The sequence below is a fragment of the Columba livia genome, chromosome 1, assembly GCF_036013475.1.
Source record: "Columba livia isolate bColLiv1 breed racing homer chromosome 1, bColLiv1.pat.W.v2, whole genome shotgun sequence".
Taxonomy (NCBI): domain Eukaryota; kingdom Metazoa; phylum Chordata; class Aves; order Columbiformes; family Columbidae; genus Columba; species Columba livia.
Window position 1 is genome coordinate 29,239,527 of NC_088602.1, and position 27,095 is coordinate 29,266,621.

Genomic DNA, 27,095 nt, shown 5'->3' on the forward strand with positions numbered 1-27,095 from the left:
ATCTGGTTTGTGTTTTAAGACACACTCGTATAGTCAAGAGCAAAAAAGAGTCATGTAGCAACAATGATTGTAGCCTGGTCTGGCAGATTTGGGGGCCATAACATGGACAGCAGTAAGATTAGGAAGGACCTCAAAGCCAAAGTTAGGAAGCACTGCTGCAGAAGCTGCTTTTGTGATTTAGTGACCAGAGGTGCAGCTAGAAAACCTGGGAGGAACAGGAGGAGAAGGATGGGACAACAATTACAAGTAAGGAGGTGAAGAGTGATCCTTAGGAAAGTAATTTCCAGAATAGAAAAGAGCTACAAAAATTATTCAAGGGCTGGAGAAAGTGCCTTACAGTATGAGTCTTAACAGGATCAAACTGTTTAGTTTCTCAAAAAGAAGACTGAGGGGTGATTTACAGAATCACAGAATCGACTGGGTTGGAAAAGACCTCAGAGATCATCGAGTCCAACCCTTGGTCCAACTCTAGTCCGTTTACTAGATCATGGCACTAAGTGCCATGTCCAAACTCAGTTTAAAAACCTCCAGGGACGGCGAGTCCACTACCTCCCTGGGCAGGCCATTCCAATGCCTGACCACTCTCTCTGTAAAGAATTTCTTTCTAATATCCAGCCTAAATTTCCCCTGGTAGAGTTTAAGCCCATGCCCCCTTGTCCTGTTGCTAACTGCCTGGGAGAAGAGACCAGTCCCCACCTGGCTATAACTTCCCTTCAGGTAGTTCTAGAGAGTGATGAGGTCACCTCTAAGCCTCCTCTTCTCTAGACTAAACAACCCCAGCTCCCTCAGCCTCTCCTCATAGGTCTTATGTTCAAGTCCCTTCACCAGTCTTGTTGCTCTTCTCTGGACCCGCTCCAGCACTTCAATGTCTTTCCTGAACTGAGGGGCCCAGAACTGAACACAATACTCCAGGTGTGGCCTCACCAATACAGAGTACAGGGGAAGGATCACTTCCCTTGTCCTGCTGACCACGCTATTCTTGATACAGGACAGAAGAGGTGACTGTCTTCATGAGAAGACAATACCAGATAGAGAACACTTAAGCAGAGAAAGGCAGAATAAGAACCAATGCCTGCAAACTGAAACCAGGCAGATTGTACTTATGAGACAAAAGTTACCTTCTATTGCTCTTTTCAACAGGAAAAGTAGAGGTGAAAAAATGACAACTAGAATGAGCTGTGATTTTTTCTCTCTTTCCTGGATATTATTCTGTGTAATAACAGTAGAAGTTAACTGGTTCAAAATGAAGTAGATGGATAAACTGTAATGGCCCATGATTTATGACTAAGAGTCCTGTCCTTGCAAATTAATTTACATCTACCCATATGCTCTGCTTTTTTGCCCATTTCTGGTCTTTTTTAGAGCTCTTTGCTCCCATAGAACAACTTACTTGTCAAATCCTTCATGATGTTGGGACTGAACTCCTAAGAGTAGAGTGGTCTTGTATTGAACAAATAGGTAAGTGCTACTTGGGGCACAAAACAGTGACTTAAGAGGCCCTTGCTTTGCATCTGCTTTCCTTTATGACTTTTGATAGAGCACTTGGGTCCAAATTCTCAGAGGCAGTCAGGTGGCTTAAAGCCCTTTGAAGGCAAGGATTATTTTAATGAGAGCCAAGCGTCTCCGTAGCTTTAAAGACCTGGGTCTGAAATCTCTCTGCGCAGCAACATACCTCCACTTCACACACTTGCCAAGGAAACAGCACTGTAATGTTGTTGCAGCATCATCAGTGAGTAGAGTATCCTATAACATGCTTTATATGCTACATAGGTCACTTGGTCATAGTTTAGTACAAATACATGTGCCCTGCATGATAAAAACAATAACCTGCCTCTAGCAACTTCCTAAAAAAAAAAAGGCATTTTGATTAGGACTATAATTTTGCCCTGGCATTTCTCATGAGGTGTCACTGGGTGTTAAGGTCAAAAGTCATGGAAACATCAACATATGAACCGTAGTTTTGTCTCCACTGTTTTGAACCCCAAATAATCTTTATTTTTTCACTGTAGTATAAATTGGCAGGCTTGATTATATTCTTTCAACAGGAAGCATCAGATAGGATAATTTTCATACCAAAGCCAGGTTTTGAAAACCAGCTTTTTTCCAAGTTCAAGGGAAACACCAATGACATAGTTGGTCTGGAGATTCAGAGTGATGGTGAAGTTAGGTATCTGGTGTCTGGCTTCCATGTCAGGTATGCAGCATCTCTGATACCTCTGTGGTTCTGTTGGAAGGAAAACACTCTTCAGAATCTGGTTTAAAACACAGTGTGAAGTTTTCTAGAGCTTAGGATGAGCTGTGTGTTTTGCCTTGATCAAATTTCAGCAGGTTTTTTTGTCTTATGTTGTTAGTGTGTTTTTCAATCAATATGGATCAGAAATCCTGGACAGATTTTCAAAAAGCATTAAAATAATGGAATGTGTGAAAAGTTAACAAAACTGCTAGCCTAGTTTTTGTAGCTCAGGATGCCTTGGTAATAACTTATTTTAAACAGATGTCCTAAACACGTGTTAAATTAGATCAAATATATATAAGTATGTGATATCTGAATCACAACTTATCGACACAACAATGAAGTGGCAAGAATTTCTCACTATGAGTTTGAGTAGATCACATTATTCACCAGTGGTAAAACCACCAATGACTTATAAAATGCCAGGTAAGTACTAAGACATGGGGCAGCAGATAAGAACTTCAAAATCTTTGCTCACGATAGCAACCTGTTACTTCTCCAGGTATTCCCAGTAGTTTCAGCATGAATCATAGCTTGTCAAACTAATCACTCCTGCACAAAAGTTACTCTCAGGCATAGATTCCTACACCCGTTGCCATAGTATATTTTACTGCTTTAAAATTAATTAAAACTGCTCTCAGGACAAACCACCAACTTGACCTGTAACTTCAGCTGAAAAATCTAGATCACAAAGCATTGCATGTCCCTTTATAGCTTGGAAGATATCACATTTTTCCAGCTCTCCTTAGTGTATTTTGCTAATAACTTAACCTAGTGTTCCTTAAAAGTTGTCTGAGTCTCGGGCTTAGATCCTGTAGAACAGCTTCCACATTCCCACCTCGCAAGTTCCACTCCTGAAACATAATCATGGTGTTTGGGACCCATAAACACCCCAGTTCATGGCTCAGCTGAAGCACTTTCTGCAGATACTGAAGATACTCCTTCTAAGAGATGTTATAGTTTATCGCATAGACCAAGTCTGCAGACATGTATCCTCACACGCTTTTGAGAACACAGTATCAGAACAACTGTACTTGGACAGACAAAGAGTCAATTTGGCAAATATTTTCTGAGAATAGCCAGCAGTGGACACCAAGAGAAAGAGTAATCAAACAGCTTCAGAACAGAAATCCTTTCCACATCAGTCAGTATATGGACTTTCTGAGTCAAAGGTTGCATCTGGATTGTCTCTTAAGTGTTGAAATACGACTGGAAAAACAGATAATCCAAATAGGAAAATACCTTTCCTCTCCCTCCTTACCTTGTTACCTTCGAAATTCATATATTGCACATTCTTTTCATTCTCATGACAAGAAAACATTCAATGCTCTCTATCATAATTCCATGATTAAACAAATTCAGCTCTCCCAAGCTATCCATTAATTTACCCTAGAAAAAACCCTCCATGTATTCTCTGAGAAAGAATAACATTATGATACTGCTGTAAGATTATGAGTTTGACTATCTCAGTTCTTCTTGTAGAATTGCCGTCAGGTTTTCTAGAACTCAGTTATGCCACTGACATACAGTCGCAGGATCCTTTAAATCAAGATATATTTTAAAAAGAAAATCTTTCCTGGCCTCAGGTTGAGAACACATATGTTTTCTTCAGACTTTCCATCATAATTATTTCTCTTCTAATGAAGAGGATTGTCCCATTCAAGAATCAGGCTCATCTTCCTTCCAGGCACTCGACCAATTCATTCATGCAACATCTGTATCCTCTGATATTTCCTGAATCACGAGGGTTGTTTGGGGTTCTCTCCAATTTCATAGGGTGTTCACAAGCCAAGTTTGCCTTGAGGGTTTCCTTTCAGGCATAGTTACCAAATATGTTCATGGTTTAACACTTGTATAGGATTTCCTACTGGCCTTGCCTCTAAGACAAAAATTTACTTCCCGGAAATTGTAACCGGAATAATGCTTTTTGTTGTGTTGCAAAATCCTGTATTCCATACATGTTTTGTTTCTTCTGGATTTCCAAACCTCCTTAGAGTTTCCTTTTCCTGACCAATAAAATGATAACTGCTACCCATTTCAGTGAGTTGGTAATTTTCTCACAGGCATCTCTGCATAGGGATGAGGGGAACATTCTAGTAAAGAAGGCTTAAACTTTAATCCAGGCAAAGATACCAAGAAAGGAAAGAAGCCTTTAGGAGGGGTATGGACACCTGAATTGATGAATACATTCCTCTACAACCTATTAGGAAAAGGCTGCAGAGAATGGAAGAAAAAGGATCAATCAGCAAAGCAAGCTGTGTCTCAGCAGGAAGAGTGCAGGGAAAGGTCAGGAATTGCCTAGTTTTGAGCTGATCTAGGTCAGCAAGGGAAATTAAAACATGCTGCAAAAAATGTCAGACAGCTCTTTGGAAGGAAACAGAGGTGCTCTAGGTAATCCAGATGTGGCTATAGAACTGCACTGATCACTTCTGCTACTATTAGGAAGTTCATCAATATTGCAGATTGGACAAAGAAGAGTTTGGCTCACTTAGCAAAAGCAGGCAAGGGCTAATATTGCTTCCTAGAAGAAGGAAAGCAAAATTCTCAAGGGAAAACAGCTTAAACTTACTGCATGAAAAGAACAACTGATTTGTAAATGAAGAGAGGCTGGCTATGCGTACATTGAAAATGTCACTCAGGAACATCTCTAACGGTCAGAAAAATGAGGCTGTAGAACATCCTCTCTTTCAAAATATTGGGATGAAGAAACTCACCAGTTTTAAGATAGAGGTGAAAGGGAAACTTTTTGATATAACTGACCAGGACATTGAACACAACAGCTCAATAAATTGCTTCAAGTTTTATATAGTGAAATAAAAGTGAAGAATAAAGCAGAAATGTTAGTTGAGATGTACACCACATCCATGGTTTTCAAAACTAGCAATTCTCAGCATCTCCTGCACAGACTACATATTAAAAAGAGCATACACACATGTTGCAGAGCTTGATCCAAAAATTATCTCCTCTTTATTCAAAGATGAAATTGCTTTGATTGCTAAGGTAACTTTAGCTCTCCAGGCACCAATGTGTGTTAATATATACCTTCCCCACCATTCTAGTGTGATATAACTCATACAACCATTTCCTACGCTTGGTTTTGCCAGCTCCAACCAGCAGTTCAACATTGTCTGTGAACTTGTTCACATTGCACTATTGCAGCTTCAGTGACCCATTGAGTTCATACTGTGCTTAGCTGTATGTCAGAAATCTTAAATGGCAGCTGCTATGGAACTGCTTCAGGTAGGAAAGAACAGAGCTGAAATGTATGTGTGTGTAACATACTTTGCAGGAAATTCCTCCATCAAAAATTTGAGTATCATTGAATATCATTACTTGTCTGTAAAAAATTCCCCAAACTTGAGATACTGCAAACTCCAGGGTTTCATCATAAATTCAAATATGTTTCTAGCTCGGCACTCAATAACACAGGCTGTATGGAATCCTAAGTTGCCTAATAGAAAAATCAAAGACAGGCATCACAATTTGCATTGCATTAGTTCCACCTCAAGAAAAAAACAGGAGAAAGGTAATGAAATGGAACAGCTCCCATATTAAGCAGCTAGCTATTAAAGCTAGAAGAGGAGTAGAAAATAAGCTTAGATGAGAGAAGTTCATTAAATCAAAACTACTCATTCAACGGCTTAATATCTGAGCAGATTAATGTTATTGAAATGGTGGCAATTTTTGATCACGAAGATGAAGATGGCAAAAGATTTTTAAGGCTTTTTTTTTTTTTTTCATTCCAGCATTCGTGTTAAGAAATGAAAATTATGCGTTGACATAGCCTTACCCTAAAGCTGCTCAGTTTGAACACTGCAACCCCCATGGTCCCAGAGAAGCTACTACCACTCCACTTCCAGAGACAGCTGTGTGTTCCTCTGCTTGGTGCTACAAAACCTCTGGACTCACCCTAATTTTCAGTGGATTACTGAAATAAAGTAGGGTAACATGACATTAAGTACCATAACATAATATGCTGAGTCACACCAAAGGTATAAGTAGCCCAATATCTTGTCTCTTAAGATACCAAGCTACAGAGATTTAACAAAGTGCATAAATAAAATCTGGAGAGATATTCCTACCACAAAATGACCTATGTCTCGGGTGTTCTGCTCAGCTAAGAATAAAGGTTATAGGCTGTATTTGATGCCTTTGGCAAGGTTTTGGTAGCAGGGGGGAGAAGGAGGCAGTGTTGCAGGGGTGACCTCCATGGGAGAAGGTCAGGAGCTGCCCTGTGCCAGTCACAGCCAGCTCTGGACAACTCCACAACAGTCCCCCAAAGAGACTGCAGGCCCTGGAGGATTCATGCCAGAGCAGGTTCTTCCTGAGCAGACTGTGGCCCATGGAGGACCCACACCAGAACACAGGAAGAGAGTAAGAAGGAAGGAGGAGCAGAAGAAAAGTGTAAGGAACAAGGAGTGGCAGAAAGAAACCACTACACCCTCACCCTGAAGTCCTGTGCCACCCATTGCCTCGCCAAAGGGACTGAGTGCAACCTGTGGTGATAACAAGGGCAGGAGACTAGGGAGAGGAAAGGTGCTTTCCCTAAGTGTTTGAATGTTTGTCATCTTTGTTTCTTGATACCTGAGTCAGTGTCTTTATTGAGACCCACAAGTTTTCTTGTTCCTCTTTTTCCTATTTTCTTCCCCCATCCCACTCAGAGGGGTGAGGGAGCAGCTGGATGCATGCTTAGATGCCAACCAGGGTCACCCAGCACACATTCAGCAGCAGTAGGTCTTAATGAGGAAACGCATTGTTTCAAAAGTCTAGGTGTGATTTTATTGGTCACAGTTAAGTGTTTTGTCTCTTCTGCTCTCCCAAAATCTCATTTCAGATACCAAAGTGTTATGCTGGGTCCTGCTTTTAACATAGAAGAGTCTGACATTTGTGGTCTGAATGGCATTATCTTGATGATAGATCTCTGCCACACAACCAGTATCTAAAGGTAAATAAATTAATAGCTGATATGAGCAAGTATTGCTGTGTTGGCTGGATGAGTTCCTAAAGCAAATGCATTGTATGGGCCAGATCCACGCGCGGACTAAATGGCGTAACTCCATTGGTACTTCCCCATTTATCTACCAGTGGGAGCACAGTTCGCAAGCTCTGTACTCGCAGACTCACCATACGAAGCTCTGTCATCATAAAAAACTAATCGCGTTGACCTCTTCTCATTCGTATCTTGCTGGGGAGTGGCAGACATTTAGATATAACACCATCAGTAATGAAGGATAGAAGGAGGTAAAAAGCGTTGTCTGTTCAGAGTAGATTATGCGTATGCTTGCTCAACTCTGTGATGATAATTGAAAAAGAATGGTTTATTGTGGCGAAGTTAAGAATTTTTGCTCATTAACCAGAGGCTGACTCTTTAGATCTTACTGGCACTGAAACGAAGTCATGAGACCAAAAGTGACTTACTGGACAAGATTGTCAGCTGCTGGAAATTGGCATAGATCCATTGAAATTAAATGGAGCTATGCCAATTTATACCATCTGGAGACCCAGCCCAGCATGAATAACTGTCAAACAAGCTGTTTTTAAAATAGGAAAATCATTCCACTTCTGACTCACTTTCCAACACATCGTTAATAAATTGCCTAAATGAATTACACAATTATTAAAAGGAAAATACCTGCCCAATGAAAACTTTCTGCACCTGTCCTTTCAAATCTTTTGAGGACTTCAAACTTCTTTTACCTCTTGTAAAAGAGATCTTCGTTTCTTTTGTCAGAACTGTCTTAACACCCTCAAAAAACGTGCAAGTTCAGGAATCTCTCCCCTCCTTATACTCCATTGTGAAGGCAATCAACCAACATAGGACCGACACAGATTAATCTGGAATAAATACTAAGATTGTGAGGCCTAGAGTCACTCCCAGGCCCCAACTTACTGAACTCAATGTTCATCTTCATGTCATTGTCACATTCCACATGCAGATGCGCCTGGGACATGCTCCTCTCTGGGTAACATTAAGTTATCTCAAGGGAACTAGGGGGAATTTCAGAAGACTATAAAAGGAGATAAATTACAAGGGTACACAAATATACAGTATAATCACATCATTTCACTCTCCCCAGGGAAAGCATCTAGGTTTAAGTTGCTTACCAGTGGAATTTTACAGCTCTTGTCAATGTAAATTTTCTCCAGTTCTACTGACAAGAAGATAGTGAAAAAAGGTATCCTTCAAGGAAGATAAAACTGAAGTAAAAACTGTGAAGTACAGGAAAGATAGATAGGTTTATTCAAAGGGTATGTCCTCCATAGTGAACGCTGACTGAAAATTAACTATGTTCTGGGGAAGAAAAGGAGAAAAAAAACTTTAAGGATACATGCCTCAACCAAATATTACTTGAGGACAAAATATAATTTTAGATAACCACAGAAACACTCTGAAAATTGTCAAAAGGAGAAACCAAGGTGATGACTGGAACTGGTTGACTAATCTGTCTCCAGCCTTGTCATTTGTCATATCAAGTAACTATTCATGAGCAATATTTTCTCTTAGCAGTTGACTTACGCTTTTTATGATGTGGTAGCACCAAGCCTTGGTGCAGCTCACAACAGAATATTTCTGGATACTTTGAATGGTTTTCTCTAGTGAGTCTCAGTAATAAAGACCAGTACTAAAGACCACTAACCACACTAAGGCACTGGGCTGGCAAACTTTCTAGTATGTCCAGAAATAGAGCAGCCTGACACTTGTCCTTTCAGTTGAAGAGAAAGCTGGTTACTTTTTTCTTTTTTTTTTTTTTTTAATGGATACATTAAAATGTGGGTAACATGAGATTAGTTCTGCAGTGTCATTAATTATTAGTATTAATGTTATCCTTTTATATGCTTAGAAAGCCTATTTTGCTTGGTATTGTTACATGATGAATCACAAACAGATTATGACCTTGAGAGATAACCAAACAGTGATAACCTTGGGCATCACTACAAGATGTATTTAATACTTGACCTTGCCATCCCATGACATGAGAATACAGCTGTGGTAACTAGAACAGCACAGGTAGTAACTAATAACATAATAAGGTCAATTGCTTTTATTAATTTGCCTTCTTTGTAGATGTAGAAATGCTATTTCTCTAGAAATGCAAAAAATCTGACTACTGTGAAATCAGAAATGTCGAACTTTATATCTTTCTGACTCTTGTGCTTATTTCAGACTCATCTTAATGTTTAAAGCAATGTCAAATTAGAGCATCATATTTGTTTTCAAATGTTTGGAATGTATTTTTCTCCATTTCTTCCAAGTTCCATTGGTGAGTGGAAACTGTGGATTTCCAGTGGTGTAAAAGCAACTCACAGCTACATATACAGCCACACAATAGAACACCATCAAACTACTGGGCTTACTGCAATATTGCCTGTTAGACAATCAGACACAATCATGTCAATGCCCAAGCTTAGCATCTTTTCTGAGGTTATATGCCTGAAACTGAATGGAGGCATCAAAAAATTACTGGCCTTCCCAGTTTCAAAATGCAGACAGTGCTAAAACAGGTTCCCTCTAAAATGCTCTGAAACATAACTATATCAAGGCTCCTGAGCCTATATTAATGAATTTGCAAGACATTATCCACTCTCTCCACATTGGCTAGGGTTTAGTACAAGATCCGAGACGAAGTTGAAACATTTGGAGGTTTGAGAAGGAACAGGTTCGTAGAGATAACCCTTAAATGTCATTTCCTCAGTGCTACCAAGTGATGAAGACATACCCTTTGGTGAACTTGGTGCATGCCAAGGTAGATGTTATATAGCTGTTCATTCAGATGTTTAAAACTAGCACTATCGTGAAACCTGTGTGCCATTATTTACAGCAACAAGCCATAGAACTATTCGTTTCAGCAAATGCCACCCGAGGGAACTTTCAGTAAAGGGATGAAAAATGTTATAGCTTTTTTTTTTTTTTTTATCTTTGCTTAATTGTGTCTCCATTATACACTACACTCTTTATTCTCTGCCCTTTTGACATAGCCAGCTGCCTTTCGGAGCTGTGTGAAGAAGCAGGCTGGCTTCACGCTGTAACAGGCACCGTCTCCCCAGGCCGAGTCTGTTGATGAGTCACATTGCCTGTGTGTGCCTGCAAGCACATCGCACAAGTTCCTACGCCGCTTCCTTTCGAACTGCTGGGGAGGAATACATGAAGCATAAACTGCAAAAACAATGTCGGTAGCCAGGTCTCCTGCCCCAATGTAGAGCATAATATCCAGTGACACAGTGGAATGTCTGGTTCAGAGGCAGCACAGGTTCATCCTGTTATCGGTCCGGGGAAGTGACGCCAGGCGCACGAGGCTCTTCTTTGAAGGCAGGGAAACACACTGAGACATTTCAACACTTCTACCCAGGCAGGAAGTCTCTTTTTTGAAGGTTGGGTTGTGCTCACGTCAGTCCACTGAGCCATCTTCTTCCCCAGCTGGCCATCCCCAGCTAAGCCCAGGACAGGGCTACCACCCTCGGCTCAGAGAACACAGCGCCTTTGGTGAGGCTCAGTGCCGCCACAGCCGCGCTTGCTCATTAAGATACCAGCCAAGCTATCGGGAAGAAATATTCTCACACAGCCCTTGCTCTGAAAACTGTTCTTTGAGCAGAAATTCCCCATGAACTCACTAAGGCTAACCAGAGGATGTGCACACAGATCAGCCTCTGTATTACCACACTTCAAAATCTCAGCTACCCAAATCAATACTTGTAATTACACCATGGTGGTATATACTGTAGCATCTAGTCTCAAAACCAAAAACCACACCTGCACACCTCGTGATGCACTCTCCTGCATAAGCACACATCTTGAGGACTTCTTTATCACTTGGCACTATCCAAATACCATAAAAGCATTATAAAACAGTCATTACTGAACATTCCACTTCAAATCAGCATTGTGTGTGGAAACACGTCAGAGCACTCTTGACACTTTGCCTGTGTGTGCTTAATGAGGCTTCCCATCTTCTGTTTCCAAATGCCATTCCACCACTCTCGCAAGGGTCAGACCTCCTTTATAACCTGGAGTCACTTCGTCCCCAACACATACATACCTTTACTGATATACTCAGCCACATGGCTGCTCAGGCAAGGTGCTGAACAACCTCTCAGGAGACCAAGCCCTCTTCTGCTTTTTCGGGTGTGCCAATGTGCCTCTAAATAGAGCTGATACTTCTGCCCTTTTCAGAGTACGTCTTTACTCATCTAAACCAGAGTTGAATTTAATAGCTTAGGATAGGACAATGTGAGTTTTTAGTGAGTAGTAGTGGCAGTCCCTGTAGCTGCTTGGTGCCACAAGTGAGAAAACTTACTTCATATAATCCATTTCTCTGTATTGCTGGAAGACAGTCAGCCTTGCAAATGCTAGTTTAAGAGGTGTCAACCTGCTGGCCAAAAACAGATTGTAATGAAGTTTCCCTTTTCACCATGAGATCAGTAGAGGGTCCAAAGTATTTCTGGAAGTCTTAACATGTTTTCTCTTACTACACAGTCCAAGAGAGAAAAACATGGAGTGTCTCTTCACTGTCCTCACCCTTAAACACCAGAGATACAGTGAAGGGTCAAATGGCAACCTTGAGTTAAGAGCAGCTAGGACTCTCAAAAGCACAGGATTATTTTTGGTGTGAAATTCAAAGACTGATCAGATCACCAACAGGACAAATTTACCCTTAAACCTTCTACCTTACCAGCAAGGCACTATGAGTTTTAAGTCAGGGCACTGAGCAACATCTTGCAAGCATCGGGTTCTATTCTGGGCCACCAGAACAGGTGAGGTAGAAAGCGTCTCTGGTGGCTTGTGCAGCAAGGGTGGTCCTAAAGTAGCCATACATTGTGCCCTGCAAAACCCTCACTACCAGAAGACGTGGAAATGCCTACACAACTTGTGGCCTTACAACACTAGAGAAGTGACAATGGATACCTCATGGTGTTCACAAGGACTGTGCAGAGCATGGTCACATAGATTTTCCCTGGGGCCAGAGCAGGTGGATTAAACATCTGTAACCCGTCCAAGGAGAAGGTCATGATGGCATCAGCAAGCATATGACCACATCAGTGCTTTCCAGCTTGTCATTTCTTGAAGTGAAGGCATCCTGCAAAACACCTGCTGCACTCCAAGTGTTTGGTCCACCAGCAGCCCCGTCCATTGAATTATAGAATAACTTCGTTATGGCATTTAAAAGGGACATTTTTTCCCACATAATCCAAAAGCTGGAGTTAAAAATTCCTATTGTATGAACATTAATATGAAAAGAATGTTGTCTCCTATTATGGAGTTGTGTTATAAAACTGGAATGCTGTCCCCGCCCCGTCTGGCTCGCGATCATCTGGACTTTGCCAAAAATCATCCTGTACTACAGAGTGCGTGTGTCTCACAACGGGAACTGCCTCCTGACTCACAAAGACAAGAGGCCACAAATGTGTAAAGCTGGCAGAGGGGTTTTTTTAATCTGTCGGTAACAACCAGGAGACTTGCTTAATTGTTTTGAATTCTGAGCTCTACTCTATGTGCAGCCTCCCAACCAGCAAACCGCAGCTGTGCGCCTCTGCTTGTCAAATGCACCCATTGTCCCTCCCAGGAGACTCAGAGCACCTCCAGCTAATACACCCTTGTCCGACCTTCTTGCTGCTCTTGGCTTTTAAGAAATGACCTAAAAACATTATGCTCAAAATCCAGAGCCTTGGAAAGCTGTCGGGAGCCTTTCCCCTCAGTGCTTTGTGCCTTAGCTTCACACCTTGAAAGGGCGGTGTGTGTGAAGCAACTTTCAGGCATTCTTTGCATGCAGCAGGTCTTGTCTCTAAAATCCCTCTTTCGGAACAGCGACTGCAAAAGGAGATTTCAAAGGCCAAATCCTCACTGTATCAGTGCCCATGTTTGGAACTGAGTTACCCTAGATATAGACTGCTTGTAATGCACTGGAGTTTATTTACGGCATTAGGGATTGATTCCCTCAAGATGTATCATTTTTTAAATGTCTGTGCATGTCTCTGCTTTACCAACTTGTTCCTTGCTTGAGATTTTGCTTTCCCCTCCATTTCAAACCCCAAAGTTATCAAATCATCTCAGGAAATGTCTCTTGGGAGGGCTTTTTCCTCTCCTGCCCACAGGGCTACATCACATGCCTCATAACCCTGGACAAGAACTGTGAAAATTGCTGGGGTATTTTTGAGGCAACTTGTTCAATTACACAGAGCACATTCTAAGCCATACGGCCAAGTCCTCCTCCGCACAGGGATGATGTAAGCACATCCAGGAAACTTGGGATGCCAAAAATCTCAAACTCTGGAGGAAATATTTGCAGGTCGACATGGCTGCAAATTGGTCAGAGTTTAGCAGCCTAGGGAGTGTTCCAGTCACAGCTTCAATCTGAGCCTGGAGAAGACCAACACAAACAAAGACATGGTTGCACTGGTCGGGTCTCAGAACAGAGCCTCACTGGGATGGGCCGAAACGCAGCTTCTGGGACCATGGCTGAAGACTGTAACATTTTTCCCCAGCTTATGCATCAGGAGGGTGCACAAGGAAAATTCGTGAGGTTAAGAGGATGAAAATTCCAGGATTTTGCACTGACAAAGCTGGATAAAGTATTTGAATAGAGAAACACTGGATGTAAATAAAAATAGGGTTGTACTACTCTGACAGCACTGGGATGTGTGCCAATGTCAGATACCAAGGCAATAGAAGGTCAGGAAATATGACACACAGACCCACTTGATTACTTGATAGATGTTTTCTAAAGCCTCTTGTCTGCCTTCATCCAAAGTTATTTCCGATGCGGTTCCCAAAATGAAGGAATCTCTGGCAAAGATAAACATGACTGCCTTCCTCTGCAGGCTAAAGCAAAGATCAGAAAATACAGCACAAGCGGAGAAAATTAAAACACAAGGGAGGAAATGCCAATCATTTTCCTGACTAATAAATGCTAGGAGGAGAAATCCAAGGTTCACAGAAGGACCCGTGTCTCTATGGAGTCTGTACATTCCTTCCCTCTGTGATTCTCTGAACTCCACAACACTAAGAGTACAGTTTTGCCAATTATGCAATTTCTTAATGCTTTTGTTGCTTTTATGACATGTGTCAGCTGAGCATGCAATCATACTAAATAAGACTACAATAATAAAATAACCCACATTAACTAATTATCTTAATAACAACTCTGTTAAAAGTGAGACATCTGATATGAGAGATAGAAGCAATATTAAAAGGGCACTGTCAACTGCATGAACAGACTTGTGCTGCTTCCCAATGTGATGCTCCAAGGATATTAACCCTTGGAGTCCTGGGAGACTGCATTTGAGACTGAACCACATTTGCTTGTATAAACATTTAGATCACTTACAACAGCAAGTTTAACTAGTTTTAAAAAATCCAAGTTCTTATCTTATTTTGATAAATATAGTTAAGGGTCACTTTTCTTTTGAACCCATAATTCACACAAGGTCGCTTGTGGCCAAGACAATGCAGAAGACTTGTCAAAGTATGTTCACTCTTGTTTGTGTTCAAAACACAGGTCTGTATACATTTGTTTGGTGACTAAATAATCTGTGGCTCTGTTCAGCAAAAACAAAACAGAAAATCTAAAAATGAGTTTAAACTGAATTAGGAAGAATGCACCAGAGGGTGAGGTTTTCTAGAGACTCTTAAGGAATCCAGACCACATGGATAAAAACTGGGGGAAAATTATGGGTTGGGAATGAGATAGGAAGGACATGACTAAGAGATATCTCCTCTGTTGTCTGTGAGCTGCCCTCTGTAGCAGTACGTTATCGAGCACGTGGGCTGCTGGGGGTAAGCTGTACCAGAAAATAAACACAAGATTTATGGAGCAGACTATGTTGTGAACTCAGACTTAATACATGCAAGGGTCATCACAGGAAATCTTTGTTGCCCTTCACCAGGCCCAGCTGACCTCCAGGGCACAAGAATGCTGCTGTCCTCACAGCTTGCAACAGCACCAGCCTCCCAAAACTAGGGAAAAGCACTTTGATGTAACACCATCCACCACGTCCTTCAGACCTGACATGTGAGCTGAATCAAGGTAGAGATACACAGTGTCTTGTTTCCTCCTGGGAATCCTTCAGAGGTCTTCTAGAACTATTCCCGAGGGCAAGAGTAACTTTTCCCTACACACACGGCCAACACAATCTTTTCCACACTTTGGAGCCTGAAGTTGACTTTCAGTGGCTGAAAAGCAACTTGATTGATGAAACAACTGAGCTGTGCTTGTCAGGATGATGGATTAGAAAAACCTGAACATCTTCAGTGTTTCTTCCAGAAGATAGGAACCAAAAGTAGTTTCTGTACTGAAAGCTGAAATAAGAACATGTGCAAGCAGTCTTCTTTCTCCAACTGCTCTTCCTCATGGTGGTACCTGTGTTGCTTTAGTGGCCTGAAACCATCTGAAAGTCCTCTTATACAAAAAGTCCTGTTAGTCACTTCAGTTGGTCTGGAAGGTTATCCACAGAACCAACAGATCCAGAGGAACCACAACAGATCTGTGGGAAGATTCACAGCATCAGCTTAGAGGATCCTGCTTAGGTACCTTCACTAAACATTCTCCTCTATACTCAACCAAAAGACATGAAGTCTCCAAAGGCCAAGCCAGAGCAACTCATTGCTGGGTTACTGTCTTTCTTCAGTGTCTATGGAAGGACCCTAAGGCAATAATCACAAAGGCTAACATTAGCCTGAGAAGGCTAATCTCCACAGATCTCCCTTGTGGTCAACGGACAGTGAGAAGCAGCTTTGGCAGAAATTTCGTAGTACCTAATAGCTCAGCACAGCTCCTGCTCAGAGTCACCCTTCTCCCCAGACTGTTCAAAGATGGAGATGAGGAAGAACAATGCCCCTGGATCAAATATACTCTTCATGAATAGCAGCCTCAGATACCTATTTACATCTACTACTTTAGTTTGCAAGAATACCTCAGGTCTCAAATCCAGACCACAGTGGGCTGCACTAAGGATGGTCAGTTATGACCACAGCAGCAGGGATAGCTGCTGTGTGTTGTTGTGCATATGACAGTTTCCTTTGGGTAGGTAAGTAACAGACTGTGCATCACTTGTCATATTGCTACACAGTCCAGTACAATGCAGCTTCCAGGTATTAAAAAAAAAAAAAAAATAAAAAAAATCTTTATTTCTCCATCTCCTGTCTCTCTCCAAGCTGTCCTGGTGGCTCACACTGCAGTAGTGTGGTCAGCATGTCCCATGTGTCAGAGCCAGACTCGCTGCAGCAGGCAGGCAGAGGAGAAGGGTAAAGAGTCTGCATAGTGCTTCCAATGCGACTGCACCCAGCTCTGACCACCCCCTTTTCCTGCTTGGTTTTGGTGTGTTTCTCAGGAAGTGGTACCCAGGATCCCCTCCCAGTTCCAACTGTTTTCCAGATAACAGGTGGGGTAGTGCTTTTAGGGACAAACACCTGAGTCACTCCTCACAGTCACTGCATGTCTGAATGCTGCAGGTGCAATGCTTCAAGTGAAATTAGATTTTCATGCAACTGAGGTTTACTCAAGACTTATGCAGGACTTCTGTAAAATCACCTGTTCTGTCCCTTCAGCCCAACCCACGTTCTGGGGCTTTCCCAGCACCAGACACATGAGTGCACCACGCTTGTGAAACTTCTGAATAGGCAAGAGGCTTCCTTCTCTTCCTACAGAGTGATCTTCATAATGGTAAATGAAACAGGCTGGAGGAGCATTGATCTGCCTGCTCAGGACTTTCACAAGCATGCTCAGCCCGAAGGCACAGCACAGCAATCCTCAGGCCCACTTTGAGGCCAGTGGAGCTGCAAGGACAACAGCAGCCATGGGCACAGTGCAAGGGCCTGCAAGGAGACCTCCTCCCAGGAGCACATCTTTGGATGCACAGGCAGTTTCAGCATTGACACTGGTCAAGATTTCACCCACTAGCCCTAACACTGCCCCCACATCCTGGGATGCATCTCCACCCACCAAGATGTTAGGTGGATTTGGTATGTCACATTTCCACCTCCAATGGCTAAGCAAAGGTAGACGCGTCCCACAGCGTCTCCATTCAAATCAGGAGAGAGAAAAAGCCAATGTGGGTCTCATCCTCGAGTGTGTGGAGAACCCACGTGGGAGTGGATGTGTGGAGTGGAAAAGGCCACCTCCAAGAGAGTGTGAAGTGAGTGGGTGAGAGGACTGAGACTTTGCTTGCCCAACCAGAATTTCTCAGTCTTTCCTGGGTACAGCTGTCACTTCCACCTGAGGGTTGTTTACCATGTTCAGAAAGTACTAGGAAATGGAGATGTCTAGTACAGAAAAAATGCCAAACACTAAGCAATGAACTTCTAGAAATTTCTGTCTGACTCCAGACTCTCTATTTCAAGACTACCTTGGGGATACTCTGTGAACAAAGTCTGTAAAAAATATGTATATGCAGAGAAGTCAAGCAGTCAGCTTTAGGCCTTAGTCATATGGCCCTTCCCTCTTCTTCACACACAGACCTCATCGCTAGCAGGACACAAAGACTTCACTCCTTGGTGATGAAGGAGGAATAGGTCAGGCGTCACAAAGCACTTTCTTCCCAGAAAGGCATCCCCTCCAAAACTTGTCCCCATAAAATGAGGACAGATTAGATGGTGGAACAGACTCAACACCCCCTCCTTCAAAGCCCTTGCAATATGGTGCAAGATGGCACTGGGAAAGAGGCCATCCTGGCTCTCAGAGGTGACACCTGTGTTGGGAAGCTAACCCAGGCCAGGGCATAGCTCAAACACGAGCATGAAAGCATCAAAACATTGTAATGGTTTGCATTCTCCCTGGTGCAGTTCAGTTGCTTGCTGATTAACACTCTGCCAGGCAATGCCTAGGCATCATTTGGGCTCAGGCCAGGGACTCTTCCTAATAGAGAACATGAATGAGACCACCCAACTTCTGATGCCAATGTAGTTTAGCCATATAGATAGATGCATGCAAGCCATGAGGTACCACTTGCCCTCAGAGTGAATCTGGGCTGTTTACTAGAATAGCCATAGCCAACAAATTCATCTCATTGAGCAGCAAATGCTACTGTTTCAGCCTGCCTTCAGACTCAGGCAGCCATGCACTGATGACAATTAGCCCATATCTCTGCATTTTTTTCACAGCCATCAGCTATCAAAATGTCTTTTTAAAATGATAGCACATCACGGAGAGTTCTTCTTTTCTCCCACCCCAGCCTCTTCCATTCACAGTCTCTCCAGTGAAGGGATAACATCCCAGCAATGGCAACAACCCCAGACCACATGCAACACTAAACAAGGAAAATATTTTCACTGGTGACAGCCGTCTTTTCATCCCATTTGGAAGATGTAAATGGAAAGCAGATATATGAAAAATCAGAATGTCTTTGGCAGACCAGCCTTGCTTCCAAGGTTAACATCTAAGAGTGCTTGTTCTATACTACAGTGAGGTGATGGTCTTTAAACCAGGTGTTTATCTTTCTTCTTTTCTAAAGCCTAAAGTCAAAAGGAGCTTTTACACTCTAGTGACTGCACTTGGAGTTGTGAAGGCTACACATGTATAAGTAGTGCTGGACTGGACTGTAAACCATTCAGCACAGGGTCAAGCACACTTTTCCCCATATCTCAGAAGTATGGATTTATAAAGCCTTTCACAGAAAAGGTCAGTCATGGAGAGAATAAATACGGTAAGTACAGTTTACTCCCACCAGAATCAGATTTATTCATACCTATTAATTAGCCTTCATTATACAAAACATAACTGATAAGCAAGAATAAAGGAGCCTCTTGTAACATTACTTGTGGCAAAAACAATGGCATGGAAGTAGAAATCTGCCCCACACTCACCAGAGATTATGTATGGACCATCTTAACATGCATTCTGGCAACCCTATTCCTTCCAATTAAATGACATCAGGAAAGCATTAGAGATAGTGTGGGCCCTTTTCGTTGCTGCTTATGACTAACCGATGTAATGCTGAACTGCTTATCGCCATAATCCCAACCTACATATCTGAACCAGTGAGTCAGTATTTAACTGAATCTCTCAAACCAAAACAGTTGTATAGTGAATATGGCATGTGGTTTTCATCCTGCAGGTTCAGAAACTTTGATTAATTATTGCTTATATTACTCTAATAACATGGGTCAGGGCCCATGTGCTTGCCCCAGGCAGGGTCATTGCGTTGGGCAAACACAGAACAAAGATGCCTTGCACCGCAAACAATATGTATTATAACAGATTCTCAAACAAAAAGTAGCAGAGGGACAGCATGAGGTTCAGAGATGGCTTGAGCTACTGTCAACTTCCACCATCATTGTGTTCATCAGAAGTTTGATATATAATATTGCTCTGGGAAAGCAGCCTGAAAAACAGAGCTGAGGTTCTTACCCTAATTCTGTGATGTATTAGACAAACTGCCATTGAACTGCAGCACACACTAGCCAGCACATGCTACCTCATCCGTGTCAGGTCTGAAGTTAACCTTCCCTCTGAAAGATGATATTCCTACAGGGAACATAACTGTGGTATGCAGAGCCATAATCAGCTGCGTGTTACCGAGGTCTGTGGTACAGACCACAGTGGAAACTCAGGCTACATCCTCCTCATATTTCTTCAAGTCTGGACCTATCCCAACTAGGAGGGAGCCAGTGAGGGCACCTGGAAGATCTGCAATAACCGTTTGAGCCATTTATTGTTCCTGAAGCATCATGGGTGTATTCAGAAGAGGGTGATCGGGGTTGCTGGTCCAGAGGATTCAGAGGTAAGAGGGCAGGTATGACCTGAACCGATCAGAACAGGCAAGAGTTTACAGTTAAGCCCACACTGTTGAGTGGGTACCACTAAACCACAGATTCTCATCTAGACCAGCTCTGAGGACCAGATTCACGCACTGCTCATGCTGTTAACAGCTTGTGGGAGGTGAGGAGACGTGTCCGCTCCGTACGTGGATCTATGCTCTCCCATTCAGTCAGCCTCCAGAGGTTCAACCCAGGCAATGCAGGAAAAATCGCAGCCCAAGTGACCATTTTGAGAAGAGCTTAGTGTCCTCTGCAGCAAGGCAGAGTGTGTCTTTCTCCATACAATGGGGAACACCATACAGCCGAGCCACAGAGGCAGACAAGCTGTGACCAACCCATTGCAAGCAGCACAGATGGAAAACATGAGGGCAATACGTTTAAACACATCTAAGCCTGCCCTCAGGCCAGCCCTTCACCATGCAGAGCAGTAGGTAGGTGTGAAAGGTAGGCTGGGAGGAAGCTCAGGTCCCTGGGACACTGATCCAGCATGTGTCCTGGATTGTCTGTGGAAGGACAAAACACAGGGCATGCAAACAACTAGCGGCTAGTGTCTGCCTGGGCACAAACTGGTTCCAGCCCTTCCTGAAGCTGGTGGGTGTGTTCCCAGCTCCTGTCAGAGCCCGAGGGCCAGCCCAGGCGGCGCAGCTCAGGGAGGACGACAATGAGTGTGAGTAATTCTTGAAATTTGTGGGAAGACTATTCAGACGTCTGACTTCCTGCTACCGCATGTACAGAGGAGATGTTTTTTTGTCTAAAGGAGTGCAAACAGCTCACACTGATACAAAGCCTCATGCACTGGGGCAGAGGAGCAAAGAACCCAGGAAAGCTACAGCCAGTGAGGGGAGAGCAGGGGTAAAAGCATGGCAAATTTTACGAGGGCGCAGTGCTGACCCATTGCAAAGAGGGAAGCAACCTGCGGCTGGGAAGGAGTTTGTATATAGGAATTCCCCTTGGACCAAAGGGGAACCAGCCACCTAAATGAGACACTGAGTCACAGCTTGTTTCCCATGGTGTTGCTGGCCGAGGTGATCACATGGGTACCCCCACCTCTAAGGCAGATTGCATTATTTCAGTCCTGCCTAAAAGTCTTTTAATAAGGGTTAATCTGGATGGAAACATCAACTTTATACAACGGTTCATAATTTAAACAACATCAGAAGTTCTCAACAGAGTTTGAAAGGCTGCAGCGAGGGAAAACATTTTGTTTTGAATGCAGCCAAATAATTAAATAGAATTTCTGTCTGTGGAAGCTATTTGCCTTATTCTCCAGGGCACCATAGGTAAAAGAAGAACACTTGAGGTTAACAACAGTAACACTTTTTATAACTTGAGCGTGCAGAATCTCTTCCCAGCAACTGGAGCCACTTTAATATGAAACGCATCATTAGAGGACCCTGGTGATGGACGACACTGACTTATCACCAGAGTAACCCTGATAGGAGCTGGTGCTCAGAGAATGCACCACATTAATTTACAAGACTGTCATGATTGCTCTGGGTTTATTTTTAACTAAAATATCCTGGCCTTCAGCAATCTATGCCAGGGATACCCTGACTCTGCAGAATGTGCAGAGCAAGAGCTGCAGCATATGCCTTTGTTTTCATCAGCCAAAGGGTTCATGTTAGGAGTACTCAATATTAAAGTAATGCTGTTTTTTTCCCCCAGTGCTTTAAGGTTGACATTCAGTAGGCCATCAGTAAATCCAGATCACTTATAATACATTCATCAACACGGTACTGAACCACAGAGTAGATATGGAGTTAAAGATCATCTGGTCCATCACCCTTATCCCAGAACAGGATCTTGTATGTATCACCCATTCCCAGAAGATATCTCTCTAGATCAAGAACATATTAATAGCACAGGGGTGGACACACAAAATACCCCAATCTGTCTTACATTCAGAATTGTCTTCTGCCAACAGCAGAAGGTACTCTCCAACCTGTCGAATACTACAGCTCAGGCATCAGTATCCAGGACAGCTCCCACACTGTAACAATGAAAAAGCTCATACAAGACAACTGCACAGCAAGGGAGCAAATGAAAGCTGGGGAAGAAAACAGGAAAAACAAACAGCTGTTTATCAGTTCATGGTATGGGGAAAATGCAAGAGATTTAGAGACCCAACTGATTTCCAGCTGACCAGCTGGCAGCAAGTGTTGATATTTGGGCCATTTAAACAATTTTCAGATGATGACACACAAATATATCAATTGCCTTGGGGATCTACTGACAGGTTTCCTGCATCGTCAGGAGTCACTTACTGGAACAAGAGACATTGCAGGTGACAATCAGTGGAAAGTCTTTGCAGAGTACAGTCAGATGGCAGAAGTGATAGACCCAGGACAAGGATGTTGGGGTAGCCAAAATGCCAGTTCACCATGTTCACATTTGCTGTTGCACTCATAAGAAGAAAGAAAAACCCCAAAAGTGCAAGACTGTATGGGAGACCTGGTACCTACAACTTATACCCAGAACTAAACCTGTGACTGTGTTATTTTACAGACCAACCAGACTGCCACGGCTGGTCAGTTTGTCCCCAGGAAAGGAACAGGGTGAAAGTACAAGGCCGTTCAGAGCAGAGCCCACTACAAAGCAGATCCACCTCGGACATAAAATCCAGTCAGCAGAAGCTCAGAAGGACACCTGTCTTGTTTTCTTTCAGCAAAAGCTTGATCTGGTGTGTGAAGACTCCCTCAGTTACCAAGTACAATTATTTTCTCTGTGTGCTCCTGGCCTCCTGATTCAAGTCTTGCTGTTCATCAGTTGCTGTGAGTTAAATTGTGGACAACATAGAGCTCCTGGTCCCACAAGACCAGGGCACCCATGAGTTCACTAGCAGTAGTGTAAAGAATAAACCCATTCAGATGGGATGCTTGGATTTGATTTGTCTCATTCTGCCTAACATGCCAACACTAAAGACACCTATACACAAGTCAAAGGACTAGCATCCCTTTATAATTACTGGTAGAGAAACAGACAATTTTTCAGCATGCAAGTAATCTAAATGTGATAAATTGTACCCAAGAGGTGCTATTTCTCTCTATGGACAGTAGCACAGAAGGCAGTGGTACTCGTGCAGACGGAAGAACAGGAGCACTGCCCATCCACCACTCAGGGCCGGAGGGAGAGGACGAGTAAGGCAGCTGCTCTTGGAAACCTCTTGGCTCACCCTAGCATGAATCAGCAGAACTTGTGAAAATTTAGCAAAATTCATGGACACTGTTTCTTCATGTCTACATGTCTTCATGTCTACAGCTTTCATGAGGTCTGTAAAGCAGCTGGCTATTTTTGGATCCATGAGCTGCTGAGGATATATGTACTCGAACAAGTCCATAAACAGGTGGGTGTGAAATAGATAGTGAGTGCAAGAAAATCTCTGTCTCTATAGACAATTTTTCCTTGGTGGTGATATAAATGGTGAAAACAGTTGTTACATAAGCTGAACCTTTCCAACAGATGGTAAGAAAAAGAAATATCTAAGAGTAAAATAAAAGGTAGATATCTGCCAAACTCATTCATACAACAGATCCTTGAGGAAGGAAAATGTCCTTGTTTCTGCCCTGCATACAGCCAGGAACCAAATGAAGAAATAGGCTTTGATAACTGCATAAATGAAAGACATGTGCCCCTGGACTGAGTTTGTGGACCTGGAATGAAAAAAAATAATAAACACAAATAAAACAGATGATCTCACCATGACTGGTTTCTGGTTCAAAGACAGCTCCCCAGCAACATATAACTCACAGAAAGTGAAGCTAAGAGGAAGTCCAAGTTTCCATGAAGCAACAGGGAATACAGCATTGTGCAACAGCTTTTCCAACTTTTCCAACCCAACAACTTTTCCAACCCAAACGTACATTCAGGCGTTGCCCAATCAAATGGTAGCCAACCATGTATGCAACAAAGAACTGATTGAATCTTGCTATAAGACACAACCCAAATGACGCTATTAAATAACCTTAATCTCAGAGCTGACAGAATTGTGGCATGGCGTTTTGTGAGTAGAAGTTATAATGAGGCTGTGGTATTACACATACACACACACTCTTTCAACTTCTAACACAAAACTGGAGGCTGGAGGAATGGCATGTGACATCATAAGCCAACATTTTTCAGGCATAAGGAATTTTCTCACACAATCAACTGCAGGTTAGGAAACTGTCCTGTTAATTACAGCTGATGGTGAAGCACTTCTTTTCATACTCTGAAAAAATGTAGTTAATATTTTAGTTAATAATTTCATCCACACAGTCTTCGTGTTTGGGATTGGCTTGTTGACTTTATAAAAATGCAGAGCAGCCCAAACCCCACAGAAATTACAGGTTTCTGTTACATAACTCTGCCAAAGACCATGCAGAAGACCGGAGAGCACCAAGCCAAGCGCTCTCCACCAGAAGGTTTCCTCACAGACATCAAGGAGGACCAGGATCTTATTCTCCTCCCATTTCTATGAGTAAGTCTGAAGAAGATTTTCATTAAAGTCAATGAGAAGAGATTGAGTGCAAAATAATTAGTGTGAAATTATGTAATGTACAGTACAGCAGTATTCTCACAAGAAGGACGTTTGCATTTTGGGAAGACAAAAACTAGTCAGCCACAATTTACTGGAATGCAGGTGGAGATACATGGAAGTGCACAGTATCTATATGAAGTCACACCAGATGATCCGATAGTCCTTTCCAAGTCTATGAATCTATTAATTGCCTGACTCAGATTCGGGAGATGATAGCGAGATACTGTGTTAAAAGCTCAGCTGCTCGGTGGAGCGCACTGACACTGTCAGGACCTGGGATCTGGGGCAGACCAGCAGCGCACAGCCTGGCTCTGGGGCTGCACTGTGACCCTGCACGGGGGGCAGCTGAGCTTTCACACCACCTCCCAGGGCTCCTGGAACCAGATCTACCCCTGTAATTCCCAGCATACCCTCACCTACCTGATGTCAAATCTCTTAACACTGTCTCAATCCATTTAGTATTGGCATCATGAAAGTGTTGTTTGAAGAAAACTGCATTTTAGAAGAATCCAGACTGCACAGATGAATAATGCTGGATTTCAGGCAGTTTTCTCTGCAAACAGAAAGAGTTTAAATTTCTTTTGGTAATAACCTCTTTTGACTTGCCCACATGTAGACGGTAATTATTACTGCTTTTTATGGCTAGGGTATTTTAATCCCAACACATCTCATTCCCTCTCCCACATAGACTGTCTTTGAAGCAACAATAACAAGTACCAGCTTCCCTAGGCCAGTTTGAAGATGTGCCTCATGGCTAAAACAGTCAGAGCAGGCTTAGTAGGTCAGAACTGGATTTCCCAAATATGAACCATTCCAGGAAAAAAAAGTCTTTTTCTTATTGTTAACTTATTAATCATACAGAAAAAGAGAAGTGTTGGAGGGGGGACACATCCCCCTGAGTGAATTATATGTTTAAAATAACTATACAAAATGCTCTGGCTCTATTGAAGTCAATGGGAGTTTTGCCACTGGCTTCAGCAGAGCCACAATTTCATCCACTGGCTCCAGAGCAACATCTCATATGTCACCATTTACCAGTAGCAGCAAAGACTTCACCACCAGGACTCCTATTACCATATAAAACATAAAGCAAAGCTGAGGTGTCTCTGTGGGGATCTGGCAGCCTCACAGAACTCACCCAGATTTGTTTGTTTTTAATTATCATTATAGTCAAGGGCACTAAAAGCTGTGTGGAATCTGGGAATGAGCTGGTTTGGTTGCCCTCCAGCACAGCCCTGGCAGCAGTACAGTAGTGGTACCCAGCCAGAGGATCTTCACCAGGGGAGACCTCATCTGTTTCCTACCAAACAAGAGACTGATGCTTCTGCTTCATCCCATATCCCTGGGCACCCTCCCAGGACCCACACAGGAGGTGATGTATCTTCCTTCAGATCCAGGGGTGCTTGTTCAGGCTCTTTCCTAAGTTCAGGCTGGATGCTGTGACCCAGCCACATGTACCCTCAGCACGTACCTTGGACAAAGAAGGCTCAGGGAAGACAAGCTTTTGGACATGCTGAAGGAAAACAGAGAGAACAGGCAAGCAGCATGATGCAAGTCACTGATGGCTTTGTTAAAGGCTAGTCCACAACAGGCACGGCTGTGTTGTCACACCTGGAGCTGCAGCCATTCAGCTGCTTGCTGGCAGAGCCCAGTTAAAGCCGCCATTCATCCTAAACTGAAGCATTTTTTTTGTCCATTTCCTCATGCAGTCAAACCTTCCCAATGAAAAGCAACCCCAGCAGACACATTGCCACGAAAAAGTTGCTCTGATGAACTGACAGGAAAAAGTTTCACAGAAAGAAGATCCTTGAGCAGCCCCATTCACAATTGCCCTTCACATCCACAGACACTTGTGCTAATTAGGAGTGACACCTTTAATTGCTAGTATTGAAAACCACAAGAGCTAACAGATCGCAGCCTCAATCTGTGATATTATAAACCCAGGAGGCAGCTCAGCAGTCTTTGTGTGTGTGTGTGTGTGTTTGTGTCAGTGGCTCGTTTCCCTGTGATACCTTGAGAAAAGTTTTACTCATGTGAAGTCTATAAACCTACAATAATAGGGAATTTTTAAAATGAGGTAGAAGTCAATTTAAAGCCCAGCTAAAACTCCTCTGCTGAAATCTCTAATGATAGGAGAAATGTGCATTTCCAACACATAATTAGGAAGAGACAAATCGAGGGTGTGGAGTCTTACTATGGAATGTTAATTGCAAGCAGATCTTGAATCCCTGGGTTGAGTTTCAGACAGTTGAGGACACACTATGAAATGTACTCAGTGATATACTCATTTCTACTTAATTACTTGTGAGACAAAGTGTTCACAGCCAAAGGATATTTCTTAAGGATTCAGAGGATAGCTCTGAGAAGGATTGATAAATGTAAAAGATACATGAAGCTGTATCAGTCTACCTATTTGGCAATTAAGGGTATTTCACAACAGCATTATTTCTAATGCTTTGTGTTGCCTGTTTTAATGTCCTAAGTGATAAGGTTTCCACCACTTCCCTCAGAAGATTAGAGAAGTCTCACAGTCAAGATTTTTTCTCCCTGTGATATTCAGCCTGCATTGTCTTTTACTATAGCTCAACTGGGGTTTTTTT

The 27,095-nt window shown here is 42.7% G+C and overlaps 1 long non-coding RNA gene across 3 annotated transcripts in view; it reads right to left on the reverse strand.

Annotated features, from left to right (window-relative positions):
- Window positions 1-27,095, reverse strand: part of LOC110358391 (uncharacterized) — an 86,091-nt gene that overhangs the window by 13,589 nt on the left and 45,407 nt on the right. The window contains exon 1 of one of the 3 annotated variants that reach the window (XR_010470301.1): window positions 23,677-23,803. The exons of the other annotated variants lie outside the window; for them this stretch is intronic. This is a non-coding gene — a long non-coding RNA (uncharacterized LOC110358391). Of the gene's footprint in view, window positions 1-23,676; window positions 23,804-27,095 lie in introns of those variants that run through there. 3 annotated transcript variants of the gene reach the window in all.